The sequence below is a fragment of the Armigeres subalbatus genome, chromosome 2 (genome assembly GCF_024139115.2).
Source record: "Armigeres subalbatus isolate Guangzhou_Male chromosome 2, GZ_Asu_2, whole genome shotgun sequence".
In the NCBI taxonomy this organism is placed as follows: domain Eukaryota; kingdom Metazoa; phylum Arthropoda; class Insecta; order Diptera; family Culicidae; genus Armigeres; species Armigeres subalbatus.
Window position 1 is genome coordinate 259,068,418 of NC_085140.1, and position 16,551 is coordinate 259,084,968.

Below are 16,551 nucleotides of genomic sequence, written 5' to 3' on the forward strand. Positions count from 1 at the left end.
AATTAAACCACGTTTTGTAATCTTTACAGATATTTTCTTTTGCTTTTTGATTATCACAGATTATGTTGCTGCCTTCATCAAGTAGGGACATGGCAAATTTTCCAACGAAAGTAACGTCCATTAGGTCCAGCTTACGATTGGGTACCTACGGATGAGTTTGGCAAAAAATGTTGCTTTTTTTGGTTTTCAAGACTATGGCGAAAAGACAAAAATACCTGCCTTGACCTTAGTCAATTTTTGCTAACAAAATGTTTTTAACCGGTTTTGGGCGCCTCTGGAATATCAATCAAACACAATTTTTGGAGTTGTAATGATGAAAATACCAAAAAGATAACAAATTGATGGTTTTTTCAATAATCCCGGAAAACAATGTTCGATTAGACTTATTTTCAATAGGAAATAATTGGACCGGATTCCCCATCGAATGCAACTTATTGCGAATAAATTGGACAATGCTGAGTTCCAAAAATTAGTGCCCACCAACGCTGCAACGCTGTAAAAAAATTAACAGCAATTTTTTTTGTAGGGTTACTGCTCGTGGACTTCATCTCATCCCTACGATATTCATCTCACGCAAAACAAAACAAGGAATTTGATTTGATTCTTATTTTTGTGTTTTTCAGCAGTGAGCACGTATGTTAGCAAAAAGAAGCGACGAGATTGATTCTGTATTTGTTTGTGAATATATGTTCAGTGAGATGGAAAACGGAACAGTTCCCCTTCATATTTACAATGTTTAAATTATTACTAATATTCATTCATTTGATGGCCCGTGTGTTGTACAACAGAGGGTAATTAATTGAATTAATTAACGGTTAAGTTCGATTGAATTAAAGAAATCAGTGAACGTTTGATTTGATTTTATCCTTATTTTCGTGTTTCAAATATTTTCCTGCTGGATTGTATTTTATCTATGAAATCAAATATTTATGCCATTTTGTTTAAAAAAAGTTTTTCCTGAATTCCTCGAAAACATATATAAAAAAGCAACTGCGGTTTCTAAAATAAATAAATATTAAAACGCAAAAAAAATCCACCGTACGCAATTAAGTAATCTGATCTGATATCGCTGCGTTTGGAATTTCGGAATATGATCTATATCTGTATGGATCACAGTACACTTAATAAGTGTATCAATAAATATTATATTGGAATGTAGGATAACGGATAGTATTCCTGGCACAGGCTCAAAAACCAAAGATAGGAACATTATTTTGCCAAAACTGCCAATCGAGAATTTACTCACTCGCGAATTTACGATGCAGCTAGTAGAAAATAAACTTAAAGTTGCCGTCTTTAGGGGGTGTGCCGAAGCGCAATAACCTGCCAGGAATGTTGATTTTCAGTATATCCATTTATGAACAAAATTTTCAGTATATCCATGATGCATGGATTGAAATACCTAAAAGTGAAAAAGTTGTCGTTTTCAGCCAAGGCACATGATTTTGTGCATTAAGAGATCACATTTTTCATAGTTTTTGAATACATAAACCCATACAATTACAAATTCGTTGATCATAGAAAAACTACCCGTCGGAATGCATTTACATAGGCCGACATAAACTGAATACTAAATATTTATAAAAAAAACCCATGGTATGATATTTTATATGATTAATCATTTCTATAATTCGTTGTTGATTTATTGAACTAGTCTGCATATTTTGTCTTTGACGTTAAAACACTACTTGGTGAAATAAGAATAAGGCAAGGCATTGATATGCATTCAAAATGATGTTTGATGTTTAGCGATCAAGTTGAGTTGATATTTTGCATCTCAGCTTAAAACGACTTGAACTATCAATCAATAAAAGTTTTTTTTATGCATTTTGTTAAATCAGGCCCATGTTCGTACTGAAGAACGGCACACTACTTGTAATAAGTCTTCTTCATAAAATGAACAATCCTTAATATAAATACTGAATTCAATGTAAATGGTACAGATAAATAAGGTTGATTCACGTCCGCTAGCCATTGTAGGCTTAGTCTAAAAATATGCACAGCTTCCCAGCCTTAGTTCCTTGTTGTTCTTGTGATAATTATTCAACAAATATCGTAACGGAGACCGGACTTGATGATAAACGTAACCGTTGTTTGTGTCGGTGGTTTATTTGCATTTTTAACGAAATCCGGCAAAGGATAATGCGAAATTCGGTACACCCTAATTGATAGACAATGTAGACAATTAAAATCTAGCATCCTCTCTTGTCCCTATACTGGTTTGTTTGCAATCACGGCACATATCACACACATTCATGGTTTCAAATGTTTTGCTGTTTACGCGAGATACCGCTTTGTCGTGCTGCGAATTACCACCATCAGACCGGCCAACTATCTCCACAAGTACACAATACAATTAGGTGTTGCAGATTTGCAATTGTCACTCCCGTGTGCAAAAGAGTTGGAAATCTCTGAATTTTGTCACCAAATAAAACGTCCCATCTACCGAGGTCTTCAACCGCCTGGCCGCAGGCTGGAGGTTCACTGTTTAAATGACATGATTTGAATAAATCACTCGAAATTGCGTAGCCAATCTTTTTAAATTGATTGATAATCCGATTAATAGCGCGTTAAAGTGTCAACCTCAGACGAAATATGCCACCTAAGGGGCCACTTGATCACTTCTATCCGTGCAAATTATTCACCCTTTTGGTCTCACTGGCTGTTGTTTGGGCTTGGCGACACACCTCGGAAGCTTTCCACTGGATCACTGCGCGGTTTCGCGATCGATAACTTCCGTCGTTCTAACGTCGTTCCAGTACGAAAGTGGCCTCCAAATTCCAAACGTCGTCCACGATCCGACGCACGCGTCGTTTGCAGAACTACTATCCAACGGGTCGCGATTTCGGTTCTCCTCAGGTCTTCAAATTAGTCCGATTAGTGGTGGCGGGAGGATGATCTGAATCATTCGTAGATCAGAAAGAAACTGTTATCATTGGAATTATTCTAATCAGCAAGTGGCCACTACCGTGCAGTGCAACACCGGAGAGAGTGTGTAGGAACGAATCTCTCCAGCACGGAACAGAAAGTACACAACACTATCAATCGAGACCGCCAACCCAGCTAGTCAGTAGTGCGAGCATACGTATACCGTACGCGGCCGTCATGCTGCGGTTGAAGTGGTGTTCGCCACTTCAATTGAGTCGAAAACCACCCGATGAGACGACCCTTCTGGATTAGCCCCTATGTTCTCCTGTCGGATATATGGTCGGAATTTTGTACACACTATCGCGGTTCGCTTCTACGTCACGGTTTTAAAATTCGCGCACATTGTTTGAATCGGTACGGTTTAGTACTAAAAGCCCAAACGGTTGACATTTCGAAAGCTCTCTAGTCACTAGTTACTGATAACGCAGAACACATTTGTGCACCATGTGAAAACACTAGCGAACCCTGTTTAGTTTTAAGTAGTTACGAGAAGCGGTTTAGTGTACCGGAAAATTATGAAGACAATGTATTTCGATTAGGATTACGCATTATCGTTGAAATGGGGACTTTTCGAAGTTTAGCTCTAAGATGCGGGGCTACAAAGCAGATCATGCTATAGACCTTCCCAAGACCGGGATTTGAACCAGAAAGTAATGAATTTGATAAAACGATGTAGTTTTATGCCGATTTGATGACTCAAAAAAGTTTTCCAATTTTTCAACTCTGCGAAAACTACATCTGAGTATGACATCCTTCCGTAAATAACAAAAATAAAAGGGTTGTTTCTGCATAAAATAGGTCTACAGTTACCTTTGCGAGTAAAGGCGTAGGATTGCCAATCGGGGGATGGCGAGTTCCATTCCCGGTTCGGCCTAGGATGTTTTCGGTTGCGAAACGTTCTAGGCAAGCTGCCATAAATTCCTCGCCTCGTTTTCCCTTTTCTCGTATTGCCATGTTCTGATGTACACCTTCTGATAACAACGTTACGTCACTGGCCATCACGACTAGATCCTTCATAAACTCATTGAAAGTCGCCAGATTTACGGGGTAAAAGCTATGTTTAAAGGAAGCCCACTGCAGTTTCAAGTTTGGTGAGAGCCTATCCACCAATTCGTGCAAAAGCATAGGGTTGCTAATGTGTTGATATTGATGTGCTAGGATCATATGCTCCACCAAGTTCCCAACTCCCATTCCAAACTTGATCAAGGTTTTGAGATCATCACCTCTGGGAGAAGGAATTTCACGCATCGGCCTAAGAAGAGCATGAATGATGACTTCCGGTCTACCATACAACCGCTCCAGAGTCGCAAGTACATGCGGAACTGATTCTGGGATCAACAGTCGGCTCACAACATTCTGGGATCAACAGTTGGCAAAAAAACAGTCGGCTCCAATGCGTGTCCGAGCAAGCATCGTTGAAGTCTCGCTAAATTTTCTGCATCATTATAACCGCAGGCTTCAGTAGAGTTAGTGAAGGAGCTCAGGAAAAGCGGCCAATTTTGAGGATGTCCGGCGAAAGAGGGCAGATCCTTGGGGATGACTTGTCCAGCAGCCATTTGCTCTGCTGTGGGTCCAACTGCTTGTCGGCTTGAGTTTTGCCGCTGGATGGGATTTGACTGACATGACTCGTATTGTTCTGGTGACTCCGTGAAAACTTGACCCGGTGTCTGGATGCCAACTCTGGTTTGAATGAAATCATTCGATGATCACAGTATTTGACCGCGTTGGCGACTCAACGAAAGTAAACATTCGGTGGAGTTAAACACATACTCGGGCCGGTCTGGTGCCGATTGTCTCGGCATTGACGGCAGCGAACATCTCGTTGTCCCGTACTGCGGCGGTACTGAAGTTGACATGTTCCACAACCCTGTTGATGCTATTGTTGGTTTCTGCATGAAGTTCTCGTATCCCGGTGGAGGATGAATTCTTGACTGATCATGAGCACTTGACACTATACACTGATCACGTTCCAGTAACAGTTGAGATTCTCGCGGATTCATTTCACAACACTTCCGGCGGGCTTTGGGACAGTTCGTCGAATAACATTTCGTCGAATGACGTTTAGTCGAATGACATTTAGTCGAAAGTACATTTGGTCGAAGAGACATTTAGTCGAATGGACATTTAGTCGAATGGAAATTTAGTCAAATGGACATTTAGTCGAATGGACATTTAGTCGGAATGACATTTAGTCGAATGGAAATTTAGTCGAATGTTGAAAGTGTTTAGTCGGTAATAGGTAATAAGTTAAATGGATAATTCGTCAATAGATTTTTGGTTGAATTTGAATAAATAATCCATAAGATTAATGGATAAACTGATAAAAGGAATTCAGTCGACGTGAGGAAGTTCAGCGGAAGTGCGGAAGAGCGGAAGAAACAAATATGGATGTCAATGAGGATTTTTCATCTGAGCTAAAGAAACTTATGGAGACTCTGGTGCATTATAGAAAAACCTACAGAAATAGCAAAATATTAGGTACTGATGGTGAAATATCCTCTATTTTTTTCGGCACATTATCAAAAACCAATGATATCAATGTCACTTCTTCATCGTAGTCGGCTTTGGAGCATTTCGTTGATTGACAGCTAGTCTAATGACATTTGGTCAAATGATATTTCGTCGAAAGGACGTTTAGTCGAAAGGACATTTGGTCGAATGAAAATGGTTTTCTTATTCTTTTCATTGAAACTCTTTCTTTCACTCAATATTTATACAATACTTAGTTCAGAATGAAATTGTCTTCCAACCATAATTCGTTTATTATTGGCCGAAAATTTAATTCCGACCAGATTGTCATATAAATTTCTGGTGAAATGGTGAATGAATTTCTTTTGACCAGGTTGTATAAATTCATCGTAGTCGGTTAGAGGAGTTCGCCAAAGTCAATATCCAGTCGGAAATATTCCTGGGATATTCACCGTTTTCGTATTATTTATTGTTTTTATTGACCCATCATTCTTTTGACAATATTGGAGCAATAATTATGTGACTTTTAGAAAACCCGAATAAATCATTTTTTTTTATTGTTATTGACTAAAGTCCTTTTCTTTCAAATAGCCATTCGACGGAACATTGTTAGACTAAATTTACCAAGATTTTTAATACAAAAACTCGCTTTCGACCAAACGTCATTCGTCCAAATGTACGGAGATATTCAATCTTAAATCAGATTTCGACTAAATGTCAATTCGACCAAATGTCCTTTCGACGTAGTGTCCTTTTGACCAAACGTCATTCGTCCAAATGTCCTGCGTATCTAGTGGATTAAAAAAACATTTTCGACTAAATGTCCTTTCGACCAAATGTTCATTCCACGTAGAGTCATTTCGACCAAATGTCATTCGACGAAATGGTGTAGATTCCTTCCGGCGTCCACACGGTGGCAATTGATTATACTGCCCGGATACCGAGGGGAGCATACAAGGCGAAGGATGTTCACCCGATTGCAGGTTAGCTCCCAACTGCATAACTTCTACTGGTTTGGATTTCAATAATCGTACGGATTCTCGCGACATTGATTGACTTTTTACATGTACGTATCCGGTGGAGGTTTACCCAAGGGTGGATTAGCAATAAGTGAAGGATTTTTTGGTATATGACCCTGACCTATTCCTCTAATGACTTTATTCGTGTCTTGTTCTCTAGGCCCTGGCTGATCTCCTACATTTCGTTGCGTTGTGTTTGTCGAAAGGATTTGTTTTGGTGTTCTGGTATGGGTAGCCTCAGCAATAGGCGGTAGTCTAACTTGTAACGTGCTAACATTATACCTCACATGTTTTGCTACTGACAAACCTGATACACTAGTGGATGTTGCATAATCACCAGCTGCACATAGTGTCACTTCGAAACTGGTCTTCGACTGGGCCGCCCCAGATCGTTGCTGTGCAGGAACCTCCAGTTGTGACTCGGAAAACATAGGAATTGCAGCTTGCTTTTGTGCTGACGAATCATATCCGACTTTATCAGGTGATCCAACGGCTAAGGCGTTCTTCATCGCGACGGATGTTTTTCCTGCATGGGGAAGCTCGATACCAAGCCTGGGTACGGCAACTGTTGGCACGATCTGGATCCTCAAATCCGCTGAACTATTTGTCTCGTCGTGTGGTGTGAAAACTATGTGAGTCGACGTGGTAGCTACTTGACTATTCACTCCATCTGTATGGCTCGTTGCACCGACCTGGTGTTGTTACGGATTATTTTGGAGCTCACTTTGCTTTTAACACTGCGGTTTTCCTCCTCTTCTTCGAGCTAGGCATCCAGAATATCGAACCGTTGCTTTTCGAAGTCGATTTCAACTTGACGACGCAGCCGCTGAAACTTTTCTGCAACTTCCAGTTCTCTGAGAACATCTGCGGCCCGCAAAGGATTTCAGAATATACACCTGTACACTTCCGGTGGTGTAAAGGACCGACTTGAAAGATCTCCATCCTGAGCGTTGCACGGCTATCGTTTTAACTTGTTGCCAGGTTAGATTTCGGTGGACTTCTTTTATTTCTTTATTGAGGCTTCGCCGCCATGAGCCTCTGGGTCTGCCTTTGCTGCGATGTCCCGCTGGATTCCAGTCCAATGCTTGTTTACAGATTTCGTTTCCGCCCCTACGTAGAGTGTGGCCGACCCAGCCCCACTTCCGATTTCTGCTGCTATCGGCCTCTGGTGACAACGACGATGGAGTTCGTTGTTTGAGATCCAGTTGTGAGGCCACCAGGCCCGAATTATATACCGCAGGCATCTGTTAATGAACACCTGCAGCCGTTAAGTGTTCTCCACTGATACACACCATGTTTCGCTAGCGTATAACAAACAGCACAGATTTCACGTTAGAGTTGAAAATTCGTATGTTGGTGCGTTCACTTATCTGCCTGTTTTTCCAGATATTTCTTAAACTCGCAAAGGCAGTCCTTGCTTTCTTGATCCGTGCGCCTATGTCGATCTTGGTACCGTCGTCTGACGCCATTTGGCTACCAAGATATTGGAAGCTTTCAACATTCTCCACTGGTTGCCCGGCTACTGTGAAACTGGAAGGAGTCACCGTGTTTACATCCAACGATTTGGTTTTGTTGACGTTGATGACTAAACCTGCCGAAGAGGAGCGCTCGGCAAGGTCGTTGAGCTTACTCTGCATATCAGAGCGCCGTTGCGCGAGGAGTGCAACGTCATCAGCCAATTCAAAGTCGTTTAGGTGCTCCATGGTTATAGGCTGCCATAACAGCCCGCGGTTTGGTTCACGGTCAATCGCATCTACCAGAATCTCGTCGATTACGATGAGGAACAGTAACGGTGATAGAATACATCCTTGCCTCACACCAGCTACGACCCGGATATGGTCGGACAGTACCCCTTTGTTCAGCATTCTATATGAAAGGGCCTCGTACTGTTTTTCGATGGGGCCGATTATTTTCTCGGGAACACCCTTGCGTCTCATGGCGCCCCATATTCTCGTGATTGAGACGGTCGAAAGCTTTTCGTAGTCAATGAATACCAAGTAAAAGGACTCTTGGAATTCGTTGACCTGCTCCAGAATGATGCGGAGCGTGACAATATGGTCCACACAGGATCTTCCGGCACGGAATCCGGCTTGCTACCGCCGGAGAGTCGCATCGATCTTCTCCTGAATCCGGGCTAGGATAATTTTGCATAGAACTTTAAGAACGGTACACCGGGGCCCTCCTTAGTCGTGCGGTAAGACGCGCGGCTGCAAAGCAAGACCATGCTGAGGGTGGCTGGGTTCGATTCCCGGTGCCGGTCTAGGCAATTTGCGGATTGAAATTGTCTCGACTTCTCTGGGCATAAAAGTATCATCGTGTTAGCCTCATGATATACGAATGCAAAAATGGTAACTTGGCTTAGAAACCTCGCAGTTAATAACTGTGGAAGTGCTTAATGAACACTAAGCTGTGAGGCGGCTCTGTCCCAGTGTGGGGATGTAATGCCAATAAGAAGAAGAACACATCAACATAATGCCTCGCCAGTTATCGCATACAGTCAGGTCACCCTTTTTGGGCACCTTCACTAAGATACCTTGCATCCAGTCGACCGGGAAAGTTGCGGTGTCCCAGATATTACGAAATAAACGATGCAGTAGTTGAGCGGATGTCATGGGGTCAGCTTTGAGCATCTCGGCTGATATGCGGTCGACCCCTGGGGCTTTATTCGATTTCATGCTTTGGATGGCTGTTTGAATCTCTAGCAGTGATGGAGCTTCGGTATTGGTGTGTTTTACGTCGGATCCTAGGCAGATCATGCCGAGGTGGTGATGGCCTGGCTGGCACTTGAAAAGTTGTTCGAAGTGCTCGAACCAGCGTTTCCAGCTGGTCAGTTGGGTCGGTCAATAACTGATCATTCGCGTCTTTCACAGGCATCGTTGCATTCATCATCGCCCCGCTTAAGCGTCGTGAGATATCGTAGAGGAGGCGAATGTCCCCGGTTGTGGCGGCTCTCTCTCCTTCGTCGGCCAGAGAGTCTGCCCACACTCGCTTGTCCCGTCGACATGAGCGTTTTACTTCCTTCTCAAGAGCCGCGTATCGTTGACGGGATAATACTTTGGCTCCTCTGGTTTTCGATCGCTCTATCGCGGCTTTGGCTTCTCTTCGCTCCTCTATCTTCCTCCAGGTCACATCGGTGATCCATTGTTTTCTCTGGTTGCGTAGTTCGCCCAGATTGTTCTCGCTGGTGGCGATGAAGGCATTCTTGATGGCGGTCCATTGGTCTTCCACGCTGCCACCTTCCGGAATATCTGCAGCACGCGTCTCCAGTTCTTCAACGAAGGACCGTTTCACCGTGGCATCTTCCAGTCTACATGTGGCCCATTGAAAAATATTACATTCAGGAAAAGCTTTTTATCATGACCAGTTTTTTGTTGTACTCGAGGCATATGTCAAATTCACATCATTATGATGTTCAACAAACATATAAATCAAGAATCGTTTTATCACCATGATTAAATAAATTTCTTATTTCATAAATGTTATGTAAGCTAACGGCAACATAGTTACTTTGATGGTATTCCCCTGGTTATAAAAAAATCTCTATTTTTGGCGCAGATTAAAGCGTGCTAAATGTTGTACGGCAGGTAAAAATAATGTTGTCGTACATTGCTACACACATACTTATTTAAGATTTTTTTTTTTTATTCTTCATAATTAGTCAAGATGTGGCATAATTCTACTGAAAAATACTTGATTTTTAACCCCAGAAAAAAAAGCTTAAAGTTAATCATATACAATACGACAATTACTCCAGAATACCAATTTTCTATTTAATACTGCTAAGTGCTAATAAGTTCGACTGGAGTAATGTTCTTATCTTCTGACTTTTTTAGTCTGAGGTATTCAAAAGAATTTATATCTGCATTTCCCGACGTTTCGGTCCGTTTATTGAGACTTTTCCCCGTTGAACAAGACGAAATGAACGAGCCGAAACGTCGGGAAATGCAGATATAAACCCTTTTGAATATTTCAGACTGAAAAAGTCAAAAAACAAGAAAAGTTAGACAAATAAGAATCGTCATCAGATGATCATGTGGTCATATGGGCCACATGTTCTGCCAACTAAGCCAAATATATGTTGTTGCGAAACGATTATTTTCGCGTCAAGTCCGTGGTGCTGGAAATAGTTCAGAATATGACATTTGTATCCCAAAAACCCAGGCAAAGCCAGGTATTATTCTTTCAAATTCTATACGAAATGAAAAAAAAAATGTTGCAAATATACTGCGGCCCGCTGCAACAGTTCAAAATTGCTGTGCGGCCCATGACAGTAAGCAGACTGGGAACCACTGCTTTAAACCAAACGTCATTCGACCAAATGTCCTACGTCCTCTAGTAGACTAAAATTAATTTTCGACTAAATGTCCCATCGACCAAATGCTTTTACGACGTAAAGTCCTTTCGACCAAATGTCATTCGACAAAATGACATTCGACGAAATGGAATAGATTCAGCATAAGAACATGAAGATATAAATAAATTAACAAAATGAAAATATGAAAACACGAAAATAGGAAAATATTAAATATGAAAATTTTAAAATATTTTAAAAATATATAAAAATATAAATGTATGAAAAAGTAAAAAATGCGAATATTTAAATATAAAAATATGAAACCTGAGAATATGACATATGGAAGTAAAAATATGAATTTTCATATACGATTTTCATATATGTGCATTTCGTAGTTGCTACTCCGTGATTGACCAGAACCATCGCAATTGCACAGGGAACCAATGGATGGAAGCATGGGATTTGCTCTCCAACCTCAATGTGCACAGTCCGAGAGCTCTAATATTTTTAAATGGTCGATAACGGCGCTGGCCACGTCCTCACGGTCTATCGGGGATGGGAAGGAATTGATGATGCAATCACTCGCCCACTGCAAACCGAGAACACCTCTGCACTCGCCACGAGTTCATGCGGAATTTTATTGGAATCTGGATCTATGTTCTATGGCAGAGGTTCGTCTTTGTTAACAGGTTGCCAATGTGATAGTAATGAAAGGGTGAAGGTATATTCTAATTGGATGCCGAAACGAGCATTTTGCTCATTTCGAATTCTAACAGTTACCTGCTAGAACTAGTCAAGTTGTAGGATAGAAGTTATAGGATAGAAGATGGAAACGGTATGAAAGCCCATTTCCTGTTCTAGCGATTGCTAGAACATGAGAAATATTTGGAAAGATACAAAGTAGGAAGAATGGAACGGGCCTGAGATTGAACCCACGACCTCCTGCGTATGAGGCAGGAGTGGTAGCCATATGACCACCAAGCCCGTCAATATGAATTTTCATATACGAAAATATATAAACATTAAAGTTAATAAACATGAATTTATTAAAATCAAATATGAATTTATGAAAATCAAATATAAAAGTATGAAAGAATGTAAATATGAATATATAAAATTTAAAAAATATGGAAATATGAGAACTCTTGATTACAACAAAGATGCAAGTAATGTTCACTTTTCGGAGAAATATTTCACTCAGGGGAATGGTTTTCAGGGAACAGTTCCATTTTGGGAATCGGTTTTCGGAGAATTGTCATACAATCGTTCTTGAGTGCATTCTAAGCCTATCGTTTGACATGTGTAACGTCCTTAATCCAGCGAAGTAAACCCCCCAGGGACACGCGGTACTGGCTAAAACGTTGAAATTATATTTTATAAATTTTCATGCTCGCAAATTCATGTGAAATTTATGAAGTTTGATACCCATATTGCTGGGCCCGGATTGATAACCATAGTGCCTCGTCCGGATTGATTCCATTTTTGGCCACTATCCTGGATCTTCCAGGAACTTCGGAAACCGACCTGGTTCAGATTAATTCCATCTCGGGCTACTATTCCGGGTCCCCAAGGACTTCCAGAACCGCTTACAAAGTGACCAGAGAAAATGAAAACAAAAAGGATATATTCTCGAAGTTATTTGGAATTCATGAAGTTCAATACCCACTACCTCTGATCACCCAGGGACCACTCTAATACATGATGCATGAAAATAACGTCAATAATTTTGTGTAAAATTGATATCTATTGCTGCTTTAGATGTGAATGGATAAACGAAGCCTTCTTGAAATAAATGCATGTGGAATAATTATAGTACCCATATCGTATCTGATCATCAACCCCTTATCAGCGAGGTCCGATTGCGCATCACGCAGTTTCACCGACGTGAGGAGAAAATTGGGAAGCGAATCAACCCATGCCGACTGGAAGATATTACATGTAGTGAAAAAGTCGTTAGTTGTAAACCTGGAGATACATTCTGTAAACATTTTCGAAAGATAACAGTGTGAAAGACCAATGTACCGTCATAAAAAAACGCCTTCGTTTTTATCACTGGGAATAATGTACCGGCTGGTATAAAAACGCAGATTATAAATAAAGAATGAATAAAAATAGAGTCGCCAAAGGCACGATCAGTGCAGGAATTTCTCATTTTTAATGATAGATGTTACGCGATTTTTACAAACGGATCCTTCTTAAATTCTTTGAAAATATGAATAATAAGAGGAATCCCAACATTGGAGAACCTTAGCCAACTCCCTAGTGAATGAGGTGGAAAACTAGAAATTTCACATAAAAAAATAAGAATTGTTCGACAAATACATCATGGTGGCCCCGTTAATTAATACATAATGCAAAATTTCCACAAACTGACCCTTTCCAAAGCCTATTATATTTTTTTAACGCGAAAGCTGCATTTAGGAAAAGGTTACCCAGCGACGGACACCTCCCATTACCGGACACTTTTCGAAACGACATTTGCAGAGGTTCTTCCTGCACCTTATGCCGTTACCTGTATGGGATTCCAGATCCTCATTCCTCATGTTGTAAGCTTTGTCCAAAATTTGAGATTGAGAAAAAAAGAAATATTGATATATTGGGTGTTTCACTTTACTCTAGAAGCTTTGAATGAGCTGTAATATTAATACATATCATTCGAACGTACTCTGTTCAGTACTAGTAATTTTCGTGATCGTCATGCGAAAGCGAAAACAGGAGTATTTTTATTTTTAAGAGACCAAACATGTAACCTGTCACTTTAAAATCACTCATGATGAGAGTATACGCTAAGAGAAGAATGAATTCTGTCGTCAAAAGAAAAGTAGAATCATGAAAATAATTTCACAGCGTGGTATGGAATGCAGCTTCAAAATAATTTTCAAAATTTCAAAATAAAATTTATTTATAAATAATTTATAGCATGAGGTTAGAATTTTTATTATCTACATTATACACATATTAATTTGATTGTTAATGACAATGAAGTTTTTTCTTGAAATGATTCCGGAGATGGTACTACTTTTAATCTTAATTGAATTTCTAATCCCGCCTAATAAATCATTTTCAAAAAAATCTCTGCTTGTAATTTTTAAAATTATTTTCAATTCCATTAGCTATACCTTGCCGTGTTAAATTTCAGTGATTCTACTTTTCCTCTGATGACAGCGTTCATCCACTTCTCCTCGCGTATTTGCTTTGAGTTGAAATTGAATTTCTAAATGATTTTAATAGATTACTGTTATGGTTTTTAATAAAATAAAATCTATGAAAATTTGGGGAGTTTCCTTTCATTGTTTATGTTGTCTATGAGATTTTTCCAAATGAAATTGAAAATCTCAGCACTGATTCAGATTATGTGGAGATAGTCAATATTAGCCGTTCTTCTTCTTCTTCTTCTTCTACGTCTTTTTATTCTTCTTCGTCTTCTTATTCTTTTTCGTCTACTTTTTCTTCTTCTTCTTCTTATTTTTCTATATACATAAAAATGAATTTCTGTTTGTCTGACCCTTATAGACTCGGAAACTACTGAATCGATCGGCGTGAAAATTTATATGCAGAGGTTTTTGGGGCCGGGGAAGGTTCTTAAGATGGTTCAGGCGAAACGAAATTTGTCGGGTCTGCTAGTTTTGAATAAAGATCATAATTTGTTGGATATATCATATCATGGTATTATGGTGTAAATACGGTTTCTGCCAACAATCCCACAGATCTGGATAGTGGGGTTTTTCATGTGAGCAAATAGCAATTTTTAAACCTGAAACCCCAAAATTCAGCGTATATGGTCTTTGTAATATATCGCTTTTCTTTTCATACCCAAATGAGAACACGCAGTTTGAATTCATTTGGTATAAGCTTATTTACGAACGTAGGTTAAATAGTTGTAAACAGCTCGGCCCGCTTCACAGCGTCAGATTCATCTGGAACAAAAACACTCACGCTGCTGATGATAATACCATCGCTTGACAAAGGTATTCTCGAAGAAAGCATGCATTTTAGCACCGGCCGTCATCCCACGCGTTTCGCTTTCGCAACCAACGACGTATTAGCTCCACCAACCAGATGTCAGTGTCGCTTGTTTTTGAGCTTGCTCCTTATACCGTTCAACACCCAAACCAAACGGCCGGCACGGCGTTGCGGTGTTATCAGCAGTGTTGTTCTCTGTATACGGCTGCTCCCACGGTGACAAGCGGCCACGGAAGGCCACAAACAAAAGACGCAACAGTATGGAATATTACAGTCGGATCTATAGTTACAAAAGTATCTGATTGGCTTTGGTACAAAGTCGAGTATTCGAATGGTGATTTAAGATAACCTTTTCTTCAAAACATCATCGAATGATGCATCTGTTTGACTATGAAGCAAGTCAACTCACTTCACAGTCGAACATTCATACCGGACAGTTTGGGACGCTACATGTGCTCAAAGTAAACCAACGGTTTGTTTTGATGTGGAAGCTAATTATGTCTTGTCGGCTTTCGGACTGATATATTAGTATTAGTACTCAGTTTGTTTGATTCTGAATTCTTATTTTGAGTGTTTTTAAGTGGCTTCAGAGTAAGTGCACTTGTTTACTTGTGTGTTCTGATTCATTGAACTAATCTTTCTGAAACTTGGTCAAGAGAAGATTACTAGTCTGGAGTGGAGTGTGTATTGCTGATTGTAAATGAAAAACTGCGTTTAAAACACAACTTGACACTAGCTCAACTTGATAAATATTAAGAAATGTCATTTGAGCTTGTTTTAATAGTTTCATATTACACCTGATTCTGTTTTTTTTCTGTACTACAGTAGTATCCCGATAAAGTAGGAAATGTAACAAAATCAATGTTTTATTGCCTTTCTCGTATACACAGTATACGTAAAGGCTATATGTTCGCTCCAAAACAAATTTTTTATAGGAGGCTCGGAGACCCATAGTGTTATATACCGATCGACTCAGCTCGACGAATCGAGGTGATGTCTGTGTGTGTATGTGTGTGTGTGTATGTGTGTGTGTATGTGTGTGTGTGTGTATGTGTGTGTATGTGCGCAAAAAGTCTAGCCAACTTTTCAGGCACTTAGCCCTAACCGCATTCGACGCAGAATCCTGTCCCATTGTTTCCTATTGAAAATTGGCCGGATCGGACTATAGGCTCAGAAGTTATGGTCAAAATACTTTTTTTTAGGCAACAACGAGTGGAAAAGTCTAGCCCATTTTCAGGCACTTACCCCCAACCGATTTGCTCGCAACAAGTTGCATTCGACGCAGAATCCTGTCCCATTGTTTCCTATTGAAAATTGGCCAGATCGGACTATGGGCTCGGTAGATACGCCCAAAATATTTTTTTTTTTTCATACCAAAACTGTGTAGAAATTACTCACTCGAAAAAAAAAAACGAGAAAGGCACAATCACTGCTAGACGGATTAATCTGGGTTTTTCATTATGGTTACAAAATCGGATCGAAAACGTGATAAAATCCGGGGTAGACAAAATCGGGTCAATACTGTATTCTAAAAATTGCAATAAATTGTACATGGCGAGTTCGATTTTCGGTCCGGCCTAGGATGTTTTCGGGTAGGAAACATTCTCGACTCACTGGGCATAGTGTAACCATTGTGCTTGTCCTACAAGATACATCCTCATGCAATGGCGGGCATAAAAAAAACTTTCAATTAATAACTGAGGAAATGCTAAATAGAATACTAAGTTGAAGAGCACGCGAAGCTTTAGTTGGAATGTAGATCCATAGAAGAAGAAGATGAAGAATGGTGCGATATAAATTGTGTTATTTTGTGCTCGATTATATTTCTCGAGCACAAATTCACGCAATTAATTTGCACCCTTCTTTTTTCATCATCAT

At 40.0% G+C, this 16,551-nt stretch overlaps 2 protein-coding genes across 8 annotated transcripts in view; one reads left to right on the forward strand and one right to left on the reverse strand.

Annotated features, from left to right (window-relative positions):
- The window catches only part of LOC134212127 (glucose 1,6-bisphosphate synthase), a 340,080-nt gene that overhangs the window by 105,047 nt on the left and 218,482 nt on the right, over positions 1 to 16,551 (forward strand). The window lies entirely within an intron of this gene.
- Positions 1 to 16,551, reverse strand: part of LOC134212129 (uncharacterized) — a 100,777-nt gene that overhangs the window by 24,436 nt on the left and 59,790 nt on the right. For 2 of the 5 annotated variants that reach the window (XM_062689710.1, XM_062689708.1), the window contains exon 1: positions 2,646 to 3,019. The exons of 1 other annotated variant lie outside the window; for it this stretch is intronic. The gene's annotated coding sequence lies outside the window, so the exon portion shown is untranslated. Of the gene's footprint in view, positions 1 to 2,645; positions 3,020 to 16,551 lie in introns of those variants that run through there. 2 more of the 5 variants (XM_062689711.1, XM_062689709.1) reach the window with 2 other exon arrangements.